Source organism: Rhinolophus sinicus, chromosome 3 (assembly GCF_057876585.1).
Source record: "Rhinolophus sinicus isolate RSI-liver-muscle chromosome 3, RSI-T2T, whole genome shotgun sequence".
NCBI classification, from domain to species: Eukaryota; Metazoa; Chordata; class Mammalia; order Chiroptera; family Rhinolophidae; genus Rhinolophus; species Rhinolophus sinicus.
The window spans coordinates 113,055,451-113,081,850 of NC_142503.1; the positions used below are offsets into that span (position 1 = coordinate 113,055,451).

Below are 26,400 nucleotides of genomic sequence, written 5' to 3' on the forward strand. Positions count from 1 at the left end.
TACCATTGTCCTGCTTGTCTTATCATCCTTTTGACATTGTCTTTTGCAGACTAGAAGATTTTAAAGTTAATGAAGTCCAACTTATCAGTTATTGATTTCATGGATAATGTTTTAGGTGTTGTATGTAAAAACATATCACTATTCTCAAGGTCATCTAAGTTTTCTCTTACATTATCTTCTAGGAGTTTTCTTTTTTTTTTTTAAAGATTTTATTGGGGAAGGGGTACAGGACTTTTATTGGGGAACAGTGTGTACTTCCAGGACTTTTTTCCAAGTCAAGTTGTTGTCCTTTTAATCTTAATTGTGGAGGGTGCCATTTAGCTTCAAGTTGTTGTCCTTTCAGTCTTAGTTGTGGAGGGCGCAGCTCAGCTCCAGGTCCAGTTGCCGTTGCTAGTTGCAGGAGATGCAGCCCACCATCCCTGCGGGAGTCAAATCAGCAACCTTGTGTTGAGAGGACATGCTCCAACGAACTGAGCCATCCAGGAGCTCAGTGGCAGCTCAGCTCAAGGTGCCATGTTCAATCTTAGTTGCAGGAGGTGCTGCCCACCATCCCTTGTGGGACTCGAGGAATTGAATTGTCAACCTTGTGATTGAGAGCCCACTGGTCCATGTGGGAATTGAACCGTCAGCCTTCAGAGTTAGGAGCATGGAGCTCTAACCGCCTGAGCCACCGGGCTGGCCCCATCTTCTAGGAGTTTTACAGTATTGCATTTTACATTTAGGTCTCAATCCATTTTAGGTTGATTTTTTTTGTGGGATCTAATGTTAGTGTTTACATTCTTTTTTTTTTTTTTTTTTTTTTTTTGCATAAGGATGTCCAGGTGTCCCAACACCATTTGTTGCAGAGACAATTGTTCCATTGTATTGCCTTTGGTAGTTTGTCAAGGACTTTGACTATAGTTATGGGGGTCTATTTCTGGGTTCTCTATTCTGTTCTGTTTATTCTTTCACTAATACCATATTATCTTCTTAAGTTAAATTTATTGGGGTGACATTAGTTAGTAAAATCATATAGGTTTCAAGTGTACATTTCCATAATAGGTCATCATATATTTGATCCCCTTTCCGTCTTCTACCACACCACCTCCCCCTTTACCCTCTGGTAACCACTAAACTACTGTCTGTGTCTATGAATTTTTGTTTATTTGTCTTGTTCCTTTGCGGATTTCAGTTTTATATCCCACATATCACTGAAGTCATACGATTCTTGACTTTTTCTCTCTGTTTTTTTTGCCTACCGTAATAATCTCAAGATCCACCCATGTTGCCACAAATGGCAGTATTTCATCTTTTCTTATGACCGAGTAGTAGTCCATTGTGTATATGTACCACATCTTTTTTATCCAATCATCTAACAAAGGCAACTTTGGTTGTTTCCATATCTTGGTCACTGTGAATAATGCTGCAATGAACATTGGGTACATATATCTTTATGGATAAATGCTTTCGAATTTTTTGGGTAGATACCCTGAAGAGGGATTGCTGGGTCCTATGGTAAATTCCATCCATAATTTTTGGAGAAATCTCCATATTGTGTGATACCACACTATCTTGATTACTCTGGCTTTATAGTAAGTTTTGAAGTTGAGGAATATCTGTCCACCAACTTTGCTTTTCTCCTTCGATATTGTCCTATCTTGACTATTCTGGATGTTTTGCCTCTCCATATAAACTTTAGCATCAGTTTGTCAACATGTATAGAACAACTTTGAGTTTTAAGAATTTTTTATATATTTTACATAAATTCTTTATCAGATGTATGTTTTACAAATAATTTCTCCCAGTTTCTGGCTTAGGATTTCCATCTTGTGGAACTGCTGTTAATAGGGTTTTAGTAATGTGATGGTGCGTTGCAGAGTGAGGACAAGTATTACACAGTGCTATGATTAGCTGCCAGGCTTTTAGTAAGCCAATACCTCTGGACTGTGAAGCTTACAGGTGTTTCTCAGTGTTCCCCCCACCATCACTCTTAGATGAGACAGTATGGCTACAGTGGGCTGGAGTTACGCATTTTCTTCTTCCTCACATTAGTTAGGCTCAGATAGTACCTGATTAGGTTAAGCTCTAATTAATTAGTTTTCCCTGAGACAGGAATTATTAAAAAATACAGAGTGATCTAACATATTTCAAAAGGATTTCTTTTCTCCATTCTCTGCTGGAAGCTGGACTGTATTTTTTTCTGATATTTGTTGTGGGAACTTGATGGAGAGCCTGGAGGTAAATTTCAAAATATTGTAGGTCTCCCCTATAACTGGGTTCCCCTGGAATTTTTAAGTCTCAGACTTCTCCACACTGAGCCTCCAGCAATTTATCCTAACTGTTTTAGGTTGTCTTATTCTGTCGCTGGGTCCCTCAGTTGAGGGACCCAGGTTGCTGCTGAGTCTCTGGTCCAGTAAGCTAGGGATTCCTGTATTTGCCCTCTGTGTCTCCAATCTTGGAGCAAGATTGTCCTGTGTCTTTCCTTCTCTTAGGATCCAAGAAGACATTTTAAAAATTTGTCAGTCTGTTCAGCTTTTTTACTGTTCTCATAATGGAGTAGCAACTTCCAAGCTTGTCAATATGTGGAATAGAAAACCAGAAGTTTAACCAACTTTTAAGAACCATATGTGGCCTGGCATAAGGAAATGAAATCCAAAAGAGCCCCAGAAGCAAGGCAAGAATGTGTTCTTCCCCAAACCCCCATTTCATTCTTATTTGTCTTCATTGAGTCAAGGGGAACCTACCTGGAAAATATGAAAGAGAATAGAGACAATATCCCTAGGTATTCTATATTTTCAGATTTAAAATAAACAAATAAATAAAGAATTGGGGGAAGGAAAGCAAAATTTAAATGAATACCCCAGGCAACCCAGACTTTCAGCTTTGGAAGAGAGCTGGGGGAAGGAGAAAAAAAAAAAAGAGTCACTCAGGTCTCTGAGCTATAAAAGACTGAGAGGGGGCTAGAGGGCTCAGTTCCTTTCCTCTCATAGATGCATTTCTATCTTTCAACCACAGAATGCTTGGGGTGGTATTGGAGAGGTGAGAAAAACTTCTTGGAGAAAATTTCTATCTTCACAGAATGTAGGGTAGCTCTATCACAAACAAAGGAATTTAGGGGTGAGCTTAGAGATCAAAGAGATTTTCTTGGCCACCAAAAACAAACAAACAAACAAAAAAAACTACTTGCATCAGAGCTATAAGGCAGGGTGAGGTTTCCAAATATTTAGACATCAGATAGTTCATCTGTAAAACAAAGATCTCCAAAATCACTCTAGTGCTAAAATCTCATGTCTGACTGAATAGGAAATTCCCAACCATGCTCTCAAAACATTTGAAGCCATGGTGAACTGAGTCATAATAATATTGTAACAAATTATAGACTGAGCTAAACTGCAGAGCATATAGACTCTGCCCCCACACTAGCAGACAGAAATAAAAATCAACCCATACTTTTTAAAAGTTAATATAATTTACTTCATTCTCTGTGTTATTATAACATGTGCTGTACAATGTAAGAACTCACATAAAATGAGAAAACAAGAAAAAGTGACCAACATTCCAAAAAGGAAATGGTCAATAGAAGTAGATCCATAGACTTCCCAGATGTTAGAATTGTCACAGTGAATTTAAAATAATTATTTTTAAAAAATGCTGAAGGATCAGTTGGAAAAGGTAGACAACATGAATGGCATGATGGGGAATATTAGCAAAGATGTACAAGATTTTCAAAAATGAAATAAAGTTTGAAGAAATCATTAGACATGCTTAAAAGAATACTGGGAATAGCAGAAGAAAATATCAATGCATTTGAAGAGAGGTTAATAGAAAACAAATCTAAAATCCAACACATGAGGAAAAAACTGAAAGAAGAGAATATAAACTCTGAGATCTGAGGGAAAATCTCACAAAGTCTGACATAATCATACTTGGAGTCAGAGAAGGAAAGGAAGGAGAGAATGGAGCAGAAGAAATACTTCAAGTGATAATGACTGAGAAGTTTCCAGAATTGATAACATTAGTGATCCAAAAAGCCCAATAAACTCCAAGTCATAGCTAGACACATAAGAGTCAATTTCTAAAAAAATCAAATAGAAAGAGAAAAGTTGAAAAGAAGCAGAGGAAAAAGACATCACATACAGGAAAATAACTATGTGAACTATAACTGAATTCTCATAATAAATAATGAAGGCCAAAAGGAAAGGGATTAATATGTTCAAAATATAAACATTGAAAACCTCATCAACCTAGAATTTTATATCCAATGAAAATATCCTTCAAACTGAACACAAAGCAAAAATGTTCACAGGTAGAGAAAAGCTAAGAAAAATTCATCTCAGATGTTATCTACAAGATATACTTCATTATAGAATAGAAGTAGAGGGGGAAAAAACAACCACTGGGAAAATATAAAATCAAAGACAAGATGGTAGACTTAATCGCACAGATATCAATAATTATTTTAAACACAAATTGAATTTAAAATTTAAAGGCAAAAATTATTAGTCTGTCTAAAATAGCAGGGAGGTGCATAAAGAACTAAAAAAAGGGGGAAAAACACTCTTTGAAAATTAAAATACAGACAACTGAAAGGGAAAGCATGGAAAAAACATGTCATGAAGCACTAGACATTAAAAAGTTGGCATGACTAAGTTATTACCAAACAAAATAGAAGGAAAGGAGTGTGCCAAACATAACATGGGCATTTCATATAGAGGATCAGCTCAAGAAACCGTGAAAATACTTAAAGTACATGCACTTGAAAACAGAGCTACGAAACACACAAAACAATCAGAGAAATAAAGGTAGAAAGTTTTAAAAATCAGCAATTATAATTTGAAATATAAATTCTTACTTTTCAGTAAACCAAAGTAAATAGAAGAAAGGTAATGGTTGAAATAAGAACAGAAATCAATGAAATAGAAATCAGACAAAACATACAAACAATACACAAGTCAAAAGTTGGCTTTTTAAAAAGACTGAAAAAATTGATCTATCCTCTGCAAGACAGTTAAGAAAAAAGAAAGGAAAAATTACTGCAAGGAAAATAAAAATGAGACATCAATACACATCCAAAATCCATTAAAAGATTAATAAGGAACTTTTATGAACAATGTCATGCCAATAAATTCAGTAAGCTATATAAAACAGACAAGCTTATTTTGGGAACACAAATTACCAAGTAGCTAACACAAGAAAACACATAGAAAATATAAACAATACAGCATTTATTTAAAAAATTGAATTCATATCTACACCTTTCTGCAAAAGTAATTCTAAATCAAATAGACAATACAAATATACACAGAGAAAGATTTATTGATAGATATATTATAATTTAAATATATAGTATATATGATGTATTATTTGATATTGAACATAAAGTATAGGATAAAACTTACATTACATGTCATTTTATTTGTAAGTATGTTTTATATATATTATACATTTTCTTGTTATATATTTGTTACATTTTTATAATGTTATATATGTATATTATTATATTTCTGTTATATATATAATGATCATTTAAATAGTACCTATAAATTATATATAATGTAACTATATATCACAAATTATATATAATTTAAATATATAATATATATGAAAATCATATATATTACATGGTAAAATATAAAATCAAAGAAAAGGTGATACACATAACCACAAAGATATCAATAACTACTTTAAACACAAATTATATATAAATTTAAAGACAAAAATTAGTTGGATTAAAATAGCTGATGGCCACTTCATAAAGCATTTTAAAAAAACACACTTTGAGAAAAGATATAAATAAAAATACACATACACAATGACAAAGCAGAATAAGATGGAGAGGAGAGAAGCAAATGTAAGTGTTAACATTTCGGAATCTGGGTAAAGTGTATACAGAAACTCTTCATGCTATTTTTTCCAACTCTTAGGAATTATTAAATTGTGACCAAAAAATATTAAAAGAAGATAAAGATATCATGAGGAAATGACAAGGCAAGAACTTGTGTGTGTGTGTGTGTGTGTCTGTCTGTCTGTCTGTCTGTGTGTGTGTCTCACAAAGAACTTGTATTTGGAATATAACAAGAAATCTTACAAATTAATAAGGAACTACTACTTCCCACAAGAAAACAGGCAAATGAATGGAAGAGATACTTCGCAATAAACTTAATCACCACATGAAAATAATCACATAATAGCTATCAGCAAAATGTGGATTTAAACCAAAATCCTCACTACCCAACCTGAAAATTAAAAACAAACAAAAAGCCTGGCGATCCAATTTTGGTGATGATGTGGAACAACTGGAAATTTCATACACTGCTGGTGAAAGTGCAAAATGTTACAACCACTTTGGAGAGTCGTTTGGCAGCTGTTTTGCTACATTAGACCTATTCCTATTTGTCTAATGGTATAGCAATTGCATTCATTGAATATATTTACATGAGATATGAAAATGCATGTATACGACGTCAGACAATTAAGTTATGCACTCATCCTAGAAAAATTGCCACATACCTCATTGTTGAATATCACTACACTCACCTTCGAAGTACTCCCCTTGGGAAGCTATGCACTGACTCCAGTGCCTAGTCCACCCTTCAAAGCAATTTTGGAACTCTTTTTCTGGAATGGCCATCAGACCTGTCATCATATTACCCTTGATGGCCTGAATGTCATCATAATGTCTTCCTTTCAATATTTTCTTTATCTTTGGGTAAAGAAAAAATCATTGGTGGCCAGATCAAGTGAGCAGAGAGGGTGTTCCAATACAGTTATTTGTTCACTGGCTAAAAAGTCCCTACCAGATAGTGCCGTGTGAGCTGGTGCATTGCCATCTAACTTTTTCACGCACCCTTTTCAGCACTTCCAAATAGCAAACTTGGTTAACTGTTTGTCCAGTTGGTACAAATTCATGATGAATAATCCCTCTGATATCAAAAAAAGTTTAGTAACATCTTTCAACAAGTTCACAAACTTAATTATCAGGTTTGTACAAAAAGATGCTTCCAAAAATGTTCAAAATAGGTACATAAATATTAACCCCAAATTCAAAACTCAAATGTCTATTAACAGTTAGAGAGATAAAGAAATCGCACTATATTCATACAAGAAATGCTAGGGAACGATAAAAAAGAAAATGATACTTATATCCACAACAATAAAAATGGGTTTTATTACGGTTTGAAATATACCCCTCTAAAGAACATGGATGAACTTTGAGATCATTACACTAAGTGAGGTAAATCAGACAGAGAAAGACAAATGCTGTGTGACATCACTTACACTGGAATCCTGGAAAACCCAAACTTGTAAAACCTGAGAGTAGAATTGTGATTACCAGGTGCAAGGGAGTAAGGGACGAGGAGAGATGATATGTAAGGGCACAACCTTGCAACCAGTAGATAAATAAGTCCTGGTAATCTAATAATGCACAGTATAGTGATTATAGACAATACTGTATTAGAAACATCAAAGGTGCTAAGAGACTAGATCTTAATTGTTCCCACCACAAAAAGGAAATAATAATTATGTGACATGGTAGAAGTGTTAGCTAATGATATGGTGGCAATCACGTTGCAATATATAAATGCATAAAATCAATACATTGTATACCTTAAACTTATATAATGTTGTACATCAATTAAAAAAAGAAAAAGAAAAAAGATGTGGAAGTCCTAACTCCCTACCTGTGAAGATGACCTTATTGGGAAATAGGTTCATTGTAGATGATCAAATTAAGGGGAGGTGATTACTGTACATGCTAATCAAATGATTGTGTTCTTATAAGAAGGGGAGATTTGGATACAAAGACAGACATGTACAGAGGAAACACAACGTGAAGCACAACAGGAACATTATCTACAAGCCAAGAACGCCTAAGCATACCAGGATCTAGGAGAGAGGAAAAGAACAGATTCTCCCCCAAAGTCCTCACAAAGAACCATCCCTGCCAGAAACTTTAATTTTGGACTTCGAGCTTCCAGAATTGTGGGACCATATATTTCTGTTTAAGCCATCTAGTTATGGTACATTGTTACAGCAGCCCTACAAAACTAATACAAGTCTCTAAAATGTTTTCCCTAACAAGAATTTCAGATATAAATCAATATATATATTGCAAGCTTCCAAGTATACATGCATTTAGAACGGGAAAAATTAAGCTATTGTGATAGTAATCAAATCAGTGGTTGCCTAGTTAAAGAATGGTAGATTGGTGAGGAATTCAAGGAAATTTGGTGGCTCATGCAAATATTCTATATCTTATTTGGAATAGTTGTATACAAGTGTGTATGTTCATCATAATTCATTGATTATACACACTTAAAATGGGTGTGCTTTATTTTTGTCAAGTAAACCTCAACATAGTTAATTAAATTTAAAAAAAGGAAATATGGGTTTTCCATTATGTTTCCAAATATTGATTCCAAAGAAAGAAGAATTTATAAAATGACACATTATTGGTAGTTAATCAGAACTTAGTCTTATTTTAGAAATGTGTATTTTCTTAGCCCTGTTATGTATCTTCAAAAATGGCATTCCTTTCCAACCCAAATCATGCATCCTATTTCATAATCTGATTTACTTCAGCAGGCAACATACAGGATCACACTGCCTATGTGCTGATTTAGAAAGTAAAAGTAGTTCAGAATAAATCATGGGCCACTTTCTTAACTCTATGTTTATTTTATATTTAAGTGAGACCTGTAAGTAATGAAAAAAAAATAGTATGAATTGTGATTAATGAGTTTTCTCATGTTATCTTAATCTTAGGACAGAGTGGAAAATTCCAACTTTACAAAAGAAGACAAGGGATAATGTAAATAAAGAGTTTTCACTCACTTCCTATAAGTTCACAAACTAATCTTTGATGTACTTATTAGATTAATATATAACCCCTTAAATAAAATGAATGTGAATGGTAGAGTAGATTAGTTGTCATGTTTTGCTGGAACTCATATTTAAAAATTTATAAAGGTCATCAAAGGCAGGATCCTCATTTTTATCTAGTTAAGTGAAACTGTTTTGAAACATGATTTGTCTATTGCTTTCTCTAAATAGTTAAATTCCCTAACAACACAGATGGCTTTTTAATAATAATAATGTAGTGAGGCTGTAATTCAGTAAATAGTCATAAAGTTGCAGCTCTTAAGATTATCTATCTATCTATCTATCTATCTATCAATCTATCTATCTATCTATCTATCTATCTATCTATCTATCTATCTATCTATCTATCTATAATTATATGCTCTATGAAGCTAATTCCTTTCAGACACAAAGTGACACATGTAAACGAAGAAGAGTCAATCACACACAAACTGGAAAATGATTTTCCCGAACTGCTTTCAGCCTATGGCTATTACATAACATACACTCAAGAGAATCAATATTTGTTTGGCAACTAGAACAGGATATAAAAACAAATTTAGATTTTACAACCAACTGAGAGTATAATCTATTCTCTGCAGAAACCAATATGGCACCAATTTATATGTTGTATTAAAGGAAAACTGTTGGTCCCCTCAGGAGCTGCCATCATTCAGCAGAGATGCACAATTCATTAATGCCCCTTTGCCCAGGCTAATGCTTGGGGACAGATCTGATGCCTGATGATGCTGATAAGTTGTTTTAGGATGTGTCAAAAATAGTTGAAGTATTGTAAAGGATATTTATAATATAGTTTATATAATGAAACTCATTTTGTATTCATTTAAAATATTTTAGCTTTTCTGCCTAATTTTTTTAAGTAGGGCTATAAACAATAACATTGTAACTCTATTCTCACTAAAACATGTACTGAGAATATGACAATTGAACACGTTAAATTCAGGCCTCAATAGAGGACAACTATAACCTAGAACAATTATCCTTTGGTCCTGGATTATGATAGTCACTGGTAAAATTCCTAAGCACACTGAACATAATAAATTTTAAAATTCACCCATGTATCCATTCACTCATTCTTTTATTAATTTCTTCATCAAGATTTATTTAGTATATGAACCACATACAAGGCGCTTTGCTAGACTCTATCAAGCTTAGAAGGCTGGATCCAACTAGAACAAACACACACACAATTGTAATAGAAGGCAGACTGTGAAAAGTTTTAACTGAGCATATATTTTGATATTTAAATTCACACAGTTCATACGGGTCTGTGAGTTAATAGAGAATCCTGTAATTTTTATTCTCAGCATGTGTGTATATATTCATTTTTTATTCAACATGGTATATGTATACATAAACACATGCTGTTTACTACATGATAAAAGGCCAATCACTTAAATTAACTAAATTTAAAAAATAATAGTTACCCATTCATTAAGTTCAGGTAAATATAAAGAAAGTAATGTCCTCTTTATTTTCCAGATGAGGAAATGAGATTGAGATACTGATAACTTATAATTAAGCCTGTTTACTAAGTGGATTATATGCTAAGCTCTAAGCATAGTAGAGCAACACTATGCGTACTATGCATAGTAAATGTGCAAATACTTCAGTGCTTCTTTGTTTTTTTAAATTAAGGTGAAAGACACATACAGAGATTTATTTTATAAAATATTTTAAATATTAATTTTGTTAGCTTACATTAGGAAGCTAAAATGGACTTGTTATTTGATACTTACCATACCAAATCTCCTTTAATCTTTGCACAACTCCACATAAAGTAGTTACTTTTATTACCATTTATATGATGAAATAAGATTTAGGAAATGTTAAGCAATTCCCTCAAGGTCATATAGAAAATAAACAAACAGGTTTAAGATGAATGTACATTTTCAAACACATGCTCTTCCTATAATGAGATGATGCTTATAAATACTATTTAGATGGTGTTTTCCTGATTATGTAGCACTTGGACATAAAGGGTTTGTTGATACCAACAATAACGATTCCTTACATTAATCAAGTGATTTACTCATTTATTTTTCTGGTCTCTCTTCATGATCAAATCACATTCACAAGGTGCTAGCAGATTATTATGGTGGAGACTCAAAAGCACCTTGCATGAAAACCCAAATGACACATTTAACCAGTCATTCATTTCTCTTTGGTATGTCAAGACATGACTGAAGTGGCCCAAATACATAAGTCCATAATGCTAAGTATTCTTTTAAGAGTGTAAATTCTACCTCATAGAAAGGAGAATGGTTGCTGTGTATAAAGAGGTCTCAGTACTAATTCCACGCATATGGATTGAGTTGTCCCTCTTTTTGCCCACTTGGAGGTCTGCCTGCAGAGACTCTGTAATGCCTGCAGCGTCCATGGATGTTGAGAGTAAATACTACTAGTAAGTAGTATTACACAACAGAGCAGAAAAAAGCTGAGAGAGAAGGCAGCCTAGAATAGCCCTGTACTAAGAGGCTGTGAAGATTTCCAACAGTTCTGCAACTGCAGGTGTTTGGATTTGGGTCAGCAGGCACAGGTAGGGATCAAGTGGTTTCCTAAAATGAAAGTCTGTTGATTGTGAGCACACCTTATGGATGTTCAGACATAAATGGAAAATATTTAGGAAGGGGTTATGTGTGTACAAAGGTGCAAGATAATTTATATTTAAAACTTCAACTAATTAATACATTATGCCTCTAAGAAACAGGTATAATTTACCTGGAGAGTTCATGGTTATTTGTTTAGCAAAATTATTTGATAATCTACTTGTGTGTGAATGGTGAATACCCCAAGGCATAGATATTAAAAGGGCACAGAATCAAGGGATAGGCAAATTCCATATTTGATAAAGTTCATTCTGGGGAAGAGAAGGACTGAAGGAAACACACCGAAGGAGAGTCTGTGTAAAATAGTGATAGGCATGTGGCCTTCAGATAAACACTCACAGATAAGAAACCTCTCAAATTAAATGTCCTGTTTGATGGGTTTTACAACGTTGCTTCCCATCAAATTCAAACCTGAGGAAGTGTGCCTCTCACCCCCCCAATTCAATGCTGGGTGGGAAACATCAAGGTAAAAAGAACTGGGTTCCACGTCTAGGTTGGTATTGAATGATGAAGAAACTGAATCTCAGTGAAGGCCTGCTAAGACTCTAATCTGGATTTAACGCACTGGTTTCTCTTTCTATTTTATCTCAGGATAATCAGGTTTCAATGAACACAGGGGAGAAGGAAAGGTCCAGGACATGGAACATTATCACAAATGTGAAATGCAATGAAATCACCACCTTGCCATTGAAAGATGACCCCTGTTTTCTTTCAGTTTCCAAGAATAAAGCAGCTACCTCCTCAGAATTCCCTTGATTTTATGACAAACTGAAAGGACAGAAAAGGGGTTATAATATAAATATGAATGCCACTAATCGGTGTTTCAAATCTAGTAAATTATTACATACTTTATCCTTTATTTATTTATTTTTTATTTTTTGAATTTTGAAAGGTGAATCTCTGAGCCTTGGTGATGTCATGCTATCCATTATGTTTCAGTTTCTCCCTGGTGTTTAACATTTCATATAACTAGTCTCTGTGGTTATATTGGCTCTATCCTGTTGTTGCCATAGCAATTAAAGAGACACAGTTGCAGAGCAATGCAGACAGGATGATCAGCACAGATATGTTTGACACAAGTCAGGCATCTAGAAATCTGGATAATTCTTCAGAAAAGAAAATGTTTACACTGTCTCTTGATATTATTGTGGGCATTGAGGCAATCAAGTTATCACCAATAGAAAATGTAATTGAAAAGCTGAGTAAATGGGAGAGGAAAGAAAGACATACACACATACAGAGGAAGAAGTACATTTACTGAGGGTTTAAATACAAAACGTGTGTGGGTGGAAAGTTCCAACAGTACTCCTACAGAAATATTTTGACAAACTAACACCATATGGAAGCTTTTACATCACTGAAAGCAATGTTTACTTCTCTCTCTCTCTCTCTCATTCTCTCTTCTCTCTTCTTTCTTCCTGCCCTTTCTCTTTCCCTCCCATCTCTCTCAAACACACCCACCCTACCCAGTGTTATTAGAGTTCTCTTATATTTTTTATTAACATTGACTTGCCATTTACAAAATAATGATCATTAACCTAATATTATGCATATTTCAAAAAGTAATATATTACAACATAAATTCATGCCTACTTATATAATTTTTTATAAATTTAAGAGATAACTGAGTAAAGGATACAGATGATTCATAGAAACCTAGACCACTCCCTTTCTGTATTGAACTGCCAACTTGTCTACTCCAATTTTTTCTCTAGTAATCTCAAAATAGCCACTATTCTGTACACCTGAAACTATTATAAACTTATACTGAATATCAACTGTAACTGAAAAATTATACTAAATTGAAAAAGTAAATTAAAAAAAATGTCTACAACTGAGCTCCTAGTTTTGTGTCTCAAATCTGCTTTGCTCTTCCTATAGTACTTCCCTCTAATTATAGGTCCACTGCATTCTTTTCTAAGCCCAGACACAAAACCTTGGAATTATTCATTACTCTTCCTTTCCTGGTATACAAAATCTTGTTCATTAATAGTCGTATAGACTATACAGTAAAAATATATACATTATGGGATCATATGCACAACTTTTCATCATCTTTCACCTGGTTTATAACAATAGCCTTTTAATCAGTTACCCTGCTTCAGCCATTGTCCCCCTTCTGTCTATTTTTCAGAAAGTAGCCAGAGTGATCTTGTTAAAACTTAAAGCAAATCAACACCTTTCTACTGGCTTACCATCCCTCTTATAGAAAATGCTCACATCCTTACAATGGCCACAGATTCCCACATGGTCTATTTACCACCACTTCTTGTTCAGTCGTACTCAGGACATGGTCACTTTACTCTTACCACATGAACCTCTTTGCTGCTTCTCAAACACATTGGGCAAACTATTGCTAAAGACTTGGCACTCTCTGTTCTGATTTTCTGGATATGCATATGTATAATTTAATCTCTCAGTTCTTCTCAGACTTTATTTAAATGCCATCTTCATAATGGGCCTAACCTGTCCACCCTATTTAAATTGCAAACCCCCACTCTCCACTCCTTCATTTTTTTTCTGTAACAATGATCAACTCATCTTCTACACATTTTGCTTATCTTGGTTTATTTTCTGACTCCACCAAGTATTTAAAATTACAGTTCTATTAGGGAAGGGATATTTCTCTTTATTTAGCCTTAACACCGAGAAGAAGGTGTTGACAGATATCTGTTGAGTGAATGAAGATGAAAATCAAAAGTATTTAGCAAATGTCTGAGAAAGTGTTCCAAGTTTTTAGTAATTAAAATGTGAATAAAAGCACTATTTTGTAAAACAATTACGATTCTTTAAATTATAGTATCAGTGCTGGTGAGACTACAATAAAGAAATATTCTCACACATTGCTACAGGCAGTAGACTTTAGAACGATATGGTCTCTAACATTAAAAAAAGGTCACAGAGGCTGGAGAAAAGAGTAAGTATAGAATGGGGGAATAAAGAGAAAGCCCAATATTGGCAGGCTTTTGACAAGAAAGAGAAATTGATTCAGCAGCCTAGAGTTGTGAGGAAAGTGACTGATTAAGAGCAGTATAGGATGCTTTATAGTATTTGGGGCTATGCCAGCTCCTCTTACACATCTGAAGAAAACCTCAAGTAAAATTGTCATGATTTGTAAATGTTTCTGGATCTGGGGTTTGTGTTACCTTCAAATGCTGCACTATGCTTGCCCATGACTAAAAACAGGCACAAGAATCAGTTTTATTCACCTAACATATATCTGAACTGTTTAGCAAATAACTGGCTTATGATAGATGCTCCATAAGTGGAAGTTGCAGCAGCAGTAATCCTGGCAGCACCATAGCAAGCAATAACAGTATCATGTGTTAAAGAGCCTATTACCAACTTTAGAGTGAAATATATCAATTTGTTAACTTTTTAATCAAACCATTACATGGTTGTTTATGAATCATCAAGTGGAATTTAGACAGATGTTTAATGTAAAGGATTATCTATCTATCATCTATCTATCTATCTATCTATCTATCTATCATCTCTCTCTGTATATATATATATATATATATATATATATATATACACACACACAGATACACATACAGACTAGGCTGTGCACCATATATATATATACATATATTTATATATATATATATATATAAATATATGTATATATATATGCAAGTGTTATGTGTGTGTGTAAGTATTAGTTGCGTTTTCAATATCCATTCTTCCCTGCTTTAATAGCAAAACCCCAATTTTTACACGTTGTACTGATTCCCAAAATGAAGAGTTTATGTTCTAGCTTCATTTATAGAGTGATATAATCATGTGAATCACTTCCTTTCAATGAGGTATATATGAAAATGCTGACAAAACTTCAGAGAAGGCTGCTTAAAGGGAGATGACCAAGATGGAATGGACCCTACCTGTCCTTTTGTCCATTTGCCTTCTTTTGAATGATAATTTGGACATGATGTCTGCAACTCTAGCAGCCTAATGGACACTGAGGTGACCTTGAAGATCGGAGTCATGAGTCAGAATGATGGAGGAGGCATTCCTAATTATCATGGAGTTCCTTTACAGGCCCAGGATTGTCTTCCAACATCTTTAAACTACTGTTATAAAATATCCTCACTACTCACAGCCAAATTAATCTAAACTTGTTCCAGTATGATTTTAACTCTTTCACTGTGCTAATTAATTTCAAGGTTTTTTAATTTTTCAAAATGTGCCAAAAGTCGACAAAAAAAAAAAAAAGTTGATATTTTGACTATTTCATGACTTTAATAACATTTTCAGCTGCTTTGTATATAAGTGACATTATTTTTATTTTAAACCTTTGTTATATGGCAATAAATTTACCATTATACGGAATTTTAGCAAAAAATAATCAAAACATACTAAACGGCATCAATTTGACTTAAGTACAGATAAATTAGAATCTAATGGCATTGATGACATAAAACAATCATTACAAAATATTGCGTAGTATGGCATAGAAAACATCTTTGTTGTTGATAGTGCAAGACACAGGAAAATATATCCAAACGTTGCAGCAAAAGAGTTAAAAATATTAAAGTACCAAATATGATATATGCCAAAACGACTAGAAAACAAACATATCTGGCATTCAAGTCTATATATCTATTTCAATATTTCCAATTCAGATACTTCAAATATTTTTAAAACATATCTCAATGAGCACATATTTTCTGTAAAATTAAAAAGCTGAAACTGATTTGGATTCATTTACTGTTAATTCATATGTGTCAACAATGAGTCATTTGATAATAAAAATTGTCTATTAATTGAGATATTTCTGACAGGTATTGCTCTGGGCTATAATAATCCCCACAAAACTGCTAAAAACAGTTATTTTGTGATGATCAAAGTGAGTAAAGACATTTAGCATAAACTGTCATGTATCAGCAGACAGACACTATCCATTCAATCCAGGAGGCCTTTCTTCCTAGTAAATTAGTTAGAAAAATTTCATTAATTATTTCAAGCTAACCAAGGGAAATTTTATAAAAATTAGACATTGGGTCAACAAGAGATACTCTCTGACTACGAAACTATAATGTAAAAATATATTTCTGAATTGGTCACTGATTAAATGTGTGGTGTAAATGCAAACGTTGGGGAACTAAGAGGATAAGGTGACATTAACTACATTATAGAACATAGGAAAGAAAAGGTTTGGATGTGATGAGAAATAATGAGTTCAGTTTGGGATAAACTATTTTTGAATGTATCTATGCTGTTTAATCAGGGCTGGAGAGGCTTTAAAATACACCAGTTACTGATATCAAAATTGGTGAGCATGCAATCCTTGAAGGAAATGATGAGTATGGCTGGTTTGCAGACAATGGCAATGTGTTATTTTAAATTTCTTGACAGCATCCTATTGTCTAAAATTAGGAGCATTTTTCACTGTTATTTCCTTATTATTTCACAAAATGATTTATTTTTTTCATTCATGATTATTTTTCAAGAGTTACCTGTCAAAGCTTGCGACACTCTAATTTTTTAATGAGATGGATCTAGTGTCTCCTATTTATTTGCCTTTAGGTTTTGAAAACAGAACCAGACACCATGTAGTTTTTTAATAATGCACCTACCCCTTTCATTCCAGTTTTTAAGGACAAATGATTTATAGCTGAGAAAACTGATACCCAGATATTTTTTCAGATATGATTAGAGTTTTTCAAAGCTCAAAAACTAGCCATATAAAACATACATATGTCCTAAAAATCGAGTATTCAAATGAATTACAATATACTTCATGTTTAAATGTAATACAGTCATAAAAAATCTTTATGCTAGTTAAAAATAACTGGAAATAAGTGTTCCAATGTGTGATAGGTGAGTCCTTTCAAACGCAGTCAAAGCTTTTCTCAAAGTTATATACTCTAAGCAGCAGAGACTTTCTCTCTCCATTGCTGGCTTTGAAGAAGTACAGTCAGGATTCCATAGCTATGAGAAAATGCATTTTACTAGAACCATAATGGAGCTTGGAAGAGGTTCTTCCCTAATTAAGCCTCCAGATGAGAACTTAACGTAGTCAACCATTTTATTGTTGCTTTATGAGACCAGTAGAGAATCCAGGTAAGATGTGCCCAGACTAATCCATGGAAAATCGAAGATAATTAATGCGTATTATTTTAAGCCACCACATTTATGGTAATATCACACCAATAGAAAATTGAAACTAATCATTTATATGTAAAAATGGGACATAAAATTGGATGTGCACAGTGGTCACAATTATTTAAAAAAATTAACTAAAATTATAAATAATGCTTGACAGAATTTTGATTCCGATAATCTTGGGCTAAATAACATGGTTCCTTTCACTGAGGATAATTTTAAAAGTTGAATGAAATACTAGTGAAAAACCCCATAAAGTTAACAAGGCAGTGAAGTGTATCATATTAGATTTTAGGAAACACAAGATCCCACAGAGATAAGCCTTTTTCTTGGAAATAATTTTGTCCAGAGAATTTTTTTAGGTCAGGAAAATAGAGAACTTCTAATAGATCTATGGTGTTGCATATGTGCTCAGGAGACATGTAGAAAAATGTTTTCACTACTGTTATTTGTAACAACTCCAAATCAAAAACAACTCAGTTGACCATCCATAGTAAAATGGAAATATAAATGAGTATGTTTAAAAAGAGACTACTATAAAGCAATGATAATAAATGACTACTGCTTGCAGGAAGCTACATACTGTTTACAAGCATAATATTGACAAAGAAGAAAACCACATGTTAATCAACACAATGGACTTTCCATGTAAATTTGAAAAAAGCAGGGATGTATTCCAAAGGTGATAAAACCTTAAAGAAAAACAAGTAAGTGATTAACATAAAATGTTTATGCTCATTATGATTATTTATGTATAATCAATATTTGTATGTCCATATTGTGTACAATTTGATTACATATTAGGAATAAACCGGTATTTATGGATTACCATATTTTGCCAGGTATAATGTGTATGTTTTTGCCCAAATTTGTCAGGGAAAAATGAGGATGAATATTATACATGAGTAGTACTAATTCTGTATCTATTTAAATGTTTTTAATTCTATTATTAATGCTTTTGAGTTAAAAGTATAACTCTAGAAATCAATAATGATATCCGTATGCAAAATAATACCCTGAAATATGATAATCTGTTTTGAAGAACTTACAATGAACTTGCAACGACGAGGAGTTTTTAGCCTATGATGCGTAAATATTGTAAATGTGTTACAGGTACATAAAATTTCTTGTATCTGTTTTTGTGTTTTGTAATTATTTGTTACATAAAATTTCTTATACCATAATATGTTAAAAAATAAATGCTAAAATTCCTTTATATTACACAAATAGTACCTAAATGTAAATAAATAAAAATTTTAATTAAAAAATTAAAATGAAAGATTTTTTCCCCTGAAAGTTTGGGCGAAAAATGTGGCTGTTCATTATACATGAGAGCACATTATACATCTCAAAATACAGCGTGTTTATTGTTTCTTTTAATTTTTTATTTTTATTTTTTCAACTACAGTTGACATACAATATTATATTAGTTTCAGGTATACAACATAGTGATTAGACATTTATATAACTTACTAAGTTATCACCTTGATAAACCTAGTTTCCACCTGACACAATACATAATTATAATATTACTGACTATATTCTTTATCTTATACTTTACATCCCCATGACTATTTTTTAATTACCAATTTGTACTTCTTAATCCCTTCCCCCTTTTCACATACCCACCTAAACCCCTCCCAGCTGGTAACTATCAAAATGTTCTCTCTATCTATGAGTTTGTTTCTGTTTTGTTTATTTATTTTGTTCTTTAGATTCACATGTAAGCAAAATCTTATGTCATTTGTCTTTCTCTGTCTGACTTACTCCACCCAGTATAATACCCTTTAAGTCCATCCATGTGTTGCAGGTGGCAAAATTTCATTCTTTTTTATGGCTGAGTAATAGTCCATTGCATATATGTACCACATCGTCTTTATCCATTCATTCATCCATTGATGGACACCTAGGTTGCCTCCATATCTTGGCTATTGTAAATGATGCTGCAATGATCATATGGATGCACATGTCCCTTCAAAGTAGTGTTTTCGGTTTCTTCAGATAAATACCCTGAAGTGGGATTACTTGGTCTTTCTTTATCTCTTATTAAAGCCTTTATTTTAAAGTCTATTTTGTCTGGTTTAATTATTGCTACCCCAGCTTTTTTCTTTTGCATTTCCATTTTCATGAAATGTATTTTTTCCATCCCTTTATATTTAGTCTGCATATGTCTTAGGAACTAAAGTGAGTCTATCTTTTGATTGCAGCATTTAATCCACATACATTTAAAGTAATTGTTGAAAGATATATAGTGATTGCCATTTTATTATTCACATATTTTTCTTCTTCCTAAAGAAGTTCCCCTAGCATTTCTTGTAAACTGATTTGGTGTTGACGAACGCCTTTAGCCCCCCCTACCATCCTTTTGTTTTTATGGATGAAGTAATCTCGCTTGTAGGTCCTTACTTTTCATCACTGAATATTTCATGGCAACAGCTTCTGGCCTGTAAAGTTTCTGTAGAGAAATCAGCTGACAGTCTTATGGGAGCTCCCTTGCAAGTAACTCACTGCATTAATCTTGCTGCTTTTAAGATTCTCTCTTTGAATTTAACCTTTGGTGAGTTAATTATGAAGGGATGGGTCCTGGTGTGGGTCTGTTTGGATTCATCTTGTTTGGGACTCTCTGCACTTCCTAGAATTGTATGTCTAATTCCTTAAGGGTTAGGGAAGTTTTCCATCATTATTTCTTCAAATAGGTATTCAATTCCATGTTTTTCTGTCTTCTCCTTCTGGTACTCCAATGAGTGGAGTACCAGAATGGAGTATCTTCTGGTACTGCAAATGTTGGTATGCTTGATGTTGTCCCAGAGGTCCTTAAGCTATCGTCATTTTTTTTTTTTTTTTTTGGATTCTTTTTCCTTTCTGCTGTTCTGATTTGATGTTTTTTGCTACCTTATCTTCTAAAGCATTGATTCTTCCTCTGCTTCATCTGATCTACTGTTGATTCCCTATAATATATTTTCATTTTAGTTATTGTAGTCTTCATTTCTGACTGGTTATTTTTTTTATGTTTTCTACCTCCATTTTTATGTTTCCTATCTCTCTGAGGACGTTCTCACTGAGGTAACTGAGCATCTTTATAACCAGTGTTTGGAACTCTGTGTCTTGTAGATTGCTTTTCTCCATTTTGTTTAATTATTTTTCTGGAGCTTTGTTCTGTTCTTTCATTTGGACATGTTTCTATGTCTCCCCATTTAGCTACCTCCCTGTGTGTGTGTGTTTCCATGTATTATGTAAGTAGGGCTGCTATGTTCCCCTGGCCTTAGTAAAGTAGCCTTATGTAGTATGCATCCTGTTGGGTCCAGTGCCAGTCTCCTTGTTCACTTAAGCTGGGTGCCCAAGGTGTGTCCCTTGTGTGAGTTGTGTGTGCCATCCTGTTGTAGTTGAGCCTTGTTTGCTGTTTGAACATTAATAGGAGGGACTGATCCTCAGGCTGATTGGATGTGAGGACTGGTCATGACTACAGTGGAAGAGCTGTTGTGCAGGGTTTGACCCTGCGGAGCTGGATTCACTTTAGCAGGGCTTTGGTGCCTGCCCAGTCTGCAATATGGATTGATCCTCCATGGAGGGAGCTGGGTGGTACGCCAGCAGGGTCTGAAGCCAGATACTGGGTATGCTGGCCCGTGGGCCTCTGGGAGAGGTCTTGCTGCAGACCAAGTACAGCTAAAGCCTGTGCCCTGCCCAATGTCACCTGGTATAAGCCATAAATAAATCTGCAGATGGCCACCACCTGTGCAGGGCTTGGAGGTCCCTTGAGAGGCCTAGCCACGAACCAATGCCGGCTGCCACCAACACTGGGTTTGGAGTTGCTCAGCAAGAGTTACGGAGTACATTGAGGCCAGATGCTGCTGGTTTAGGGTTTGTGAACCTTTGAGACATTTTAGGAAAGTCCACAGCATGAGCCACAACAGGTTGTTTCTGTGGAAAAGCTTTGAAAGTGGCTTGTCTAGGCCTGCAAGTTGGGTGGCATGGGAGACCTTAGGGAATCACCAGGGTGGGGAGAATGGTGTCAATGAGGTTGATGGAGATTCAGACTTGGTGGCTCTCTGGTCTGCATGTCCCTGGGAGGGGAGGCTCAACAAAGAAATAATAGATTTTGCCATTGCTTCTGTCTGGAATAAAGCTGTCCCTCCAGCTCTCACTCTGAAGCCAACAACCCAGTTCTTCCCTGTATGTCCCTGGTGTCTTTCCAGCTGCTGCTCCAGTGCTGGAGCTCAGAGTGAGTGAGTCAAACAGTGAGTAAGTCTGTGCATGGTCCCTTTAAGAGGAGAACCTTGGACTCCAGCCCCCAACATTTTCAATCAACCACAATCCCACTGGTTTTCACAGCCCCAAGTTGTGAGAACTTCTTTTCCCAGCACTGGAATCCTGTGTTGGGAAGCCTGGTGTGGGCCTGGGACAATTCACTCCTCTGGGGTGGAACTCTACTGCTGAGATATCCCTCCTGATTTTTAACTGCCACAAATGGGTGTGGATCAGCCTATTCTGCATTTCTGTCCCTCATATTTGTCTTGAGGTGGCTTTTTCTGTATGTCATTTTTAGGGTTGCAGTTCAGCTAGACTCAAGTGATTCTCAATGATTGTTATTCTGTAGTTTAGTTCTACTTTTGATGTAGAGGAGACAAGCACAGTATTTACCTCCTCTGCCATCTTGACCAGAAATCCCTCTGGATTATGTTTATTTTCAAAGAGTTGGAGACAATGTGGTCTCTGTGTAACACAGAGGGCCTCTGGAGTATTGTCATATTTAATTTCTTAACTGAGGAGCAGGCTGTATGGGCATTCATTTATGTTTTACGTGCTTTTCAGTATGATTGATCTATTTCACAAATATTGTTTAAAAATGTTTAAAATATTATAATTAATCAAAGTGTCCTGTAATTAATAATAGTCTTTATCCTAGTACTTCTCTTTTAGGCCAACTAGATAGAAGTAAGGTAACAGAAATGTTTTAGGAGTAGAGAGATATTCTCTAAAGAAATGTTCTATCTATAGCATTCTATTAATGCCATGTTTCATTAGATGGTGAGCTCCTGGAGAGCAGGGTTCCAAATCCAACATCATTGGTTTCTGTATTAAAAGGGAAAATTTGGAAACACATACACAGTACACTAGATGAAGATGAAGACAGATCAAAGTGATGCTTCTATAGTTAAAGGACATCGAAGACTGCCATAACACCAATAGAAGCCAAGCAAGAAGCATAGAACAGACTCTCTCACAGTCCTCAGAACAAAGAAACCTTGCCCCCATCTTGATCTCAGACTTGTGGCCTTCAGAACTGTGGGACAATAAATTTCTGTTATTTAAGCTACCGAGTTTGTAGTACTTGTTAGGTACTTTATCACGGAAGACCTAGCAAACTTATACATCCTCCAATTAAAACAAAATTTTTGTCAAACTAGATTTAGAAAAATGGAAACTTTATGCTGCTTACCAGAGATACACACACATTATAAAAATATATAAATGCTGAAAAGCAAAGATAAATAAAAACCTTTTCATATGCAAATGATAATTTAAGTAAATATAGCTATATTTCTGTTAGAAAACATAAACTTTTAGTCTAAAAATGTTACTAGAGAAAAAGAATACACTTCAACAGGAAGATATACAAAATATAAACTTGCATTTTTTTTAACCAATATAGCCCAAAATGTATGAAGCAGCACAAAAGTCATAATCAGGTATAATTGAATATTCTACCCTATTGTATATGATAGAATAAACAGATAAAATAATAAGAATACAGAATAGTGAAAACCATGGTTAACTAGTTGCTGTAATACACATTATACAAATATATATTATATATATATATATATTATATATACACACACACACATTAATTACACTGTGTGCTTCATTTGTAAAATACACATTTCTTAAACACGAAAAATATTTTTAAAAATCAAACATTCTTTGAATTAAAACAAGTACAAAAATTTCAAAGGACTGGACTTATTCAGAATAATTTTTCAGGCTACAGTGCAATTAAGCTAGAAATCCATACGAAAAACACATCTTTAAAATATGCATATGAATGGAAATTGACCAGTAACTCTAAATAACCCATGGGTCAAAAGAGAACTAATAATGCAAATTAGAAAGTATTTTGAATTAAATGATAATGAAAACTTTACATATCAAATCTTGTGGGATACAGCTAAAATCATAAAGAGGCAAATGCCTTAAAGATAAAAATATTTTGGAAAAGAAGCAACCTAAATGCAATGACTAATAATAACATTAAATATTAACAACACATAAAGCATTAAGATGTTTTAAGAGGAACAGAAAATTAAATCTGAGAAAATGAACAAAAAAAAGAAAATAACATAAGTAAAGATAGAAGTTATTGAAATAGAAATAAATATATAATAGGAAAGATCGACAAACCAAAAATTTTATTTATAATAACTATTAAAAGTGATTACCCACTATCAAGACTGATTAGGTCAAGGAAAAAGTACTTCATTAGATATAATTAAAGCATTTAAAAATATGAATCTATTAGAACAACTAGGAATATATGTCTGAAATGTTACATGATATGGATACATTTTTATAACAATGTAATTACCAAGTCTGGCATTAGAAAAAATATAAAATTTGAGTATTCCTATCATTATTAATGAAGTAGATAGAATCCATAATTAAAAGCCTCCTAAAAGGAAGTCTTCAAACACAGATGGTTTCACTAATTAGTACTTCCAAAGAAGAAAAGAAGGAATAATAACAATCTTACACTCTTTTCAGAGAATTAAAAAAGACTAGACACTCTCAATTTGTATTATGAAGTCATAACGTTACTGCTAAACAGAGATGAAAATGTTATTAGAAGAAAATTAGTTACTCATCTCACTAAAGCACAATGGCACAAACATTCTTAATATATTATTATTAAACTGAGTAGAGGCATATAAAATCAAAATACTTAATGATGAGTTTGGACTGATTTTGGAAATAATTTTTAACATTTCAAAACAATCAGTGTAATTCTTTAACAGAGTAAAGGAGAAAGAAACGTTATCATCATTTCAATAGATACAGTAAAAGACTTTGATAAAATTAAAAAAAAAAAAAAATTTAAAAAAAACCTTTTCCTGACTAGGAATAGAATTGAAAGTACTTAACCAGACAGACGGTACCCTAAAAATATTATTCTTCATAATGAAATATTGAATGCTTTCTGTCTGAGAAAGTAACAAGACGAGGGTATGCACTATCACTGCTTTTATTTAACAATGTAGTGGATGTTTTAGATGTTGAAACAGTCAAGAATATAAACAAAAGGTATAAATAATGGAAAGGAAGATATAAAACTGTTATTACTTGCAAATTGATAATGTACAAAGAAAAGTTAAAGCTACAGATAAAAATATACTTTTTATAATAGCAGGGGAAAAAGTCAAATACCTAGGATTACATTTAGTGAAATGATGTAACAATAAATAAATAAATAAATAAAAATATTGCATTAAAAATAAACTAAGTAAAAACACTGCAAGGTTCAATATTCTAAAAATGCCATCAATTAAAACTCCAACCAAGATCACAAGATGTGTGGACTTGCTCTACCACATAGCATGACATATTATAAAGCTACAATAATTAAAACAGTATACTATTGAGCACCTTAAAGAGAGTGTAGAAACAAGCAACTGTCTAGAAGGTATTTACTACACAAACAATGGTAAAGAATTCATATCCAAACTATGTAAATAATCCCTATAAATCAATAAGACAAATGAAACCAATAAAAATATGTAAAAGGCTTCAATAAGCACTTTACTAAAAGTAATTCAAAAAATGCAAAGTACATATGAAGTACTTTCTACTTTATTAACCATCAAGGAAATGCAGAATAAAATGGCATGGGTTATGACTACATATATACATATCACCAATAACAAGAATAAAGAAAGCAACAATGCTAAGCAATGGTATTGCCAATGCTAAGCAAGCTAAGAATATAGAGCAATGGGCACTGTTGTGTGCCCTTTGTAAAATTGCACTATCACAGTCTAGATTTTCTACTTAATGATGAGCATATGTGTATATATATATATACAGAGGGTGCCAAAAAAATGTATACACATTTTAAGAAAGGAAAAAAAACTGTATTAAAATTATGCTGATGGTAAACCACTTTGTGCACCTCTTGTAATTGCAGAAGCCTAACGTGACTTGTATTCATCTTTTATTATCGGTAAATTGTATATAGAGTATTACAATTTTAGTACAGTTTTTTCCTTTCTTAAAATGTGTATACATTTTTTAGCACCCACTGTATACTATGACCCAGCCTGTACACATGTCATATTTCCAACACCAATGCATGCTGATAAGCACTAAGACATATATATTGGAATGTTCATATCAGTATTATACGCAATAATGAAAAACCACAAGGAATTCAATTGTCCATAAATGGTGGGTATTCATATAGCATGACACTACACAAAAAGAAAACTGAATTGAACCACTTCTAAGACTCAAAATGTGAATGAATCCCACAAGCATAACATCAGGCAAGAAAAGATCACACATGAAAAGTACTGGATGGTTCTACTATATAAAATTCAAAACCAGGCAAAATAAGTTATGATGTAGAAGTAAAGATAGTGGTTACCTTTGAAGAGGAAGGATGGGTTACTGGCTGAGCAGGGCATGAGATGCGTTTCTGGGTTGTTAGTAAAGGTCTATTTCTTGACAAGGTAGTGTTTACACAAATGTTCACTTTGTAATTATTAAGCTGTATGTTTACTTTGTTCGCTCTTCTGGTTATTGTACATCCTTCAATAAATATTTAAGACAA

The 26,400-nt window shown here is 33.6% G+C and overlaps 1 protein-coding gene across 4 annotated transcripts in view; it reads right to left on the reverse strand.

The window, feature by feature from the left end:
• Window positions 1-26,400, reverse strand: part of LRFN5 (leucine rich repeat and fibronectin type III domain containing 5) — a 260,660-nt gene that overhangs the window by 23,233 nt on the left and 211,027 nt on the right. The window lies entirely within an intron of this gene.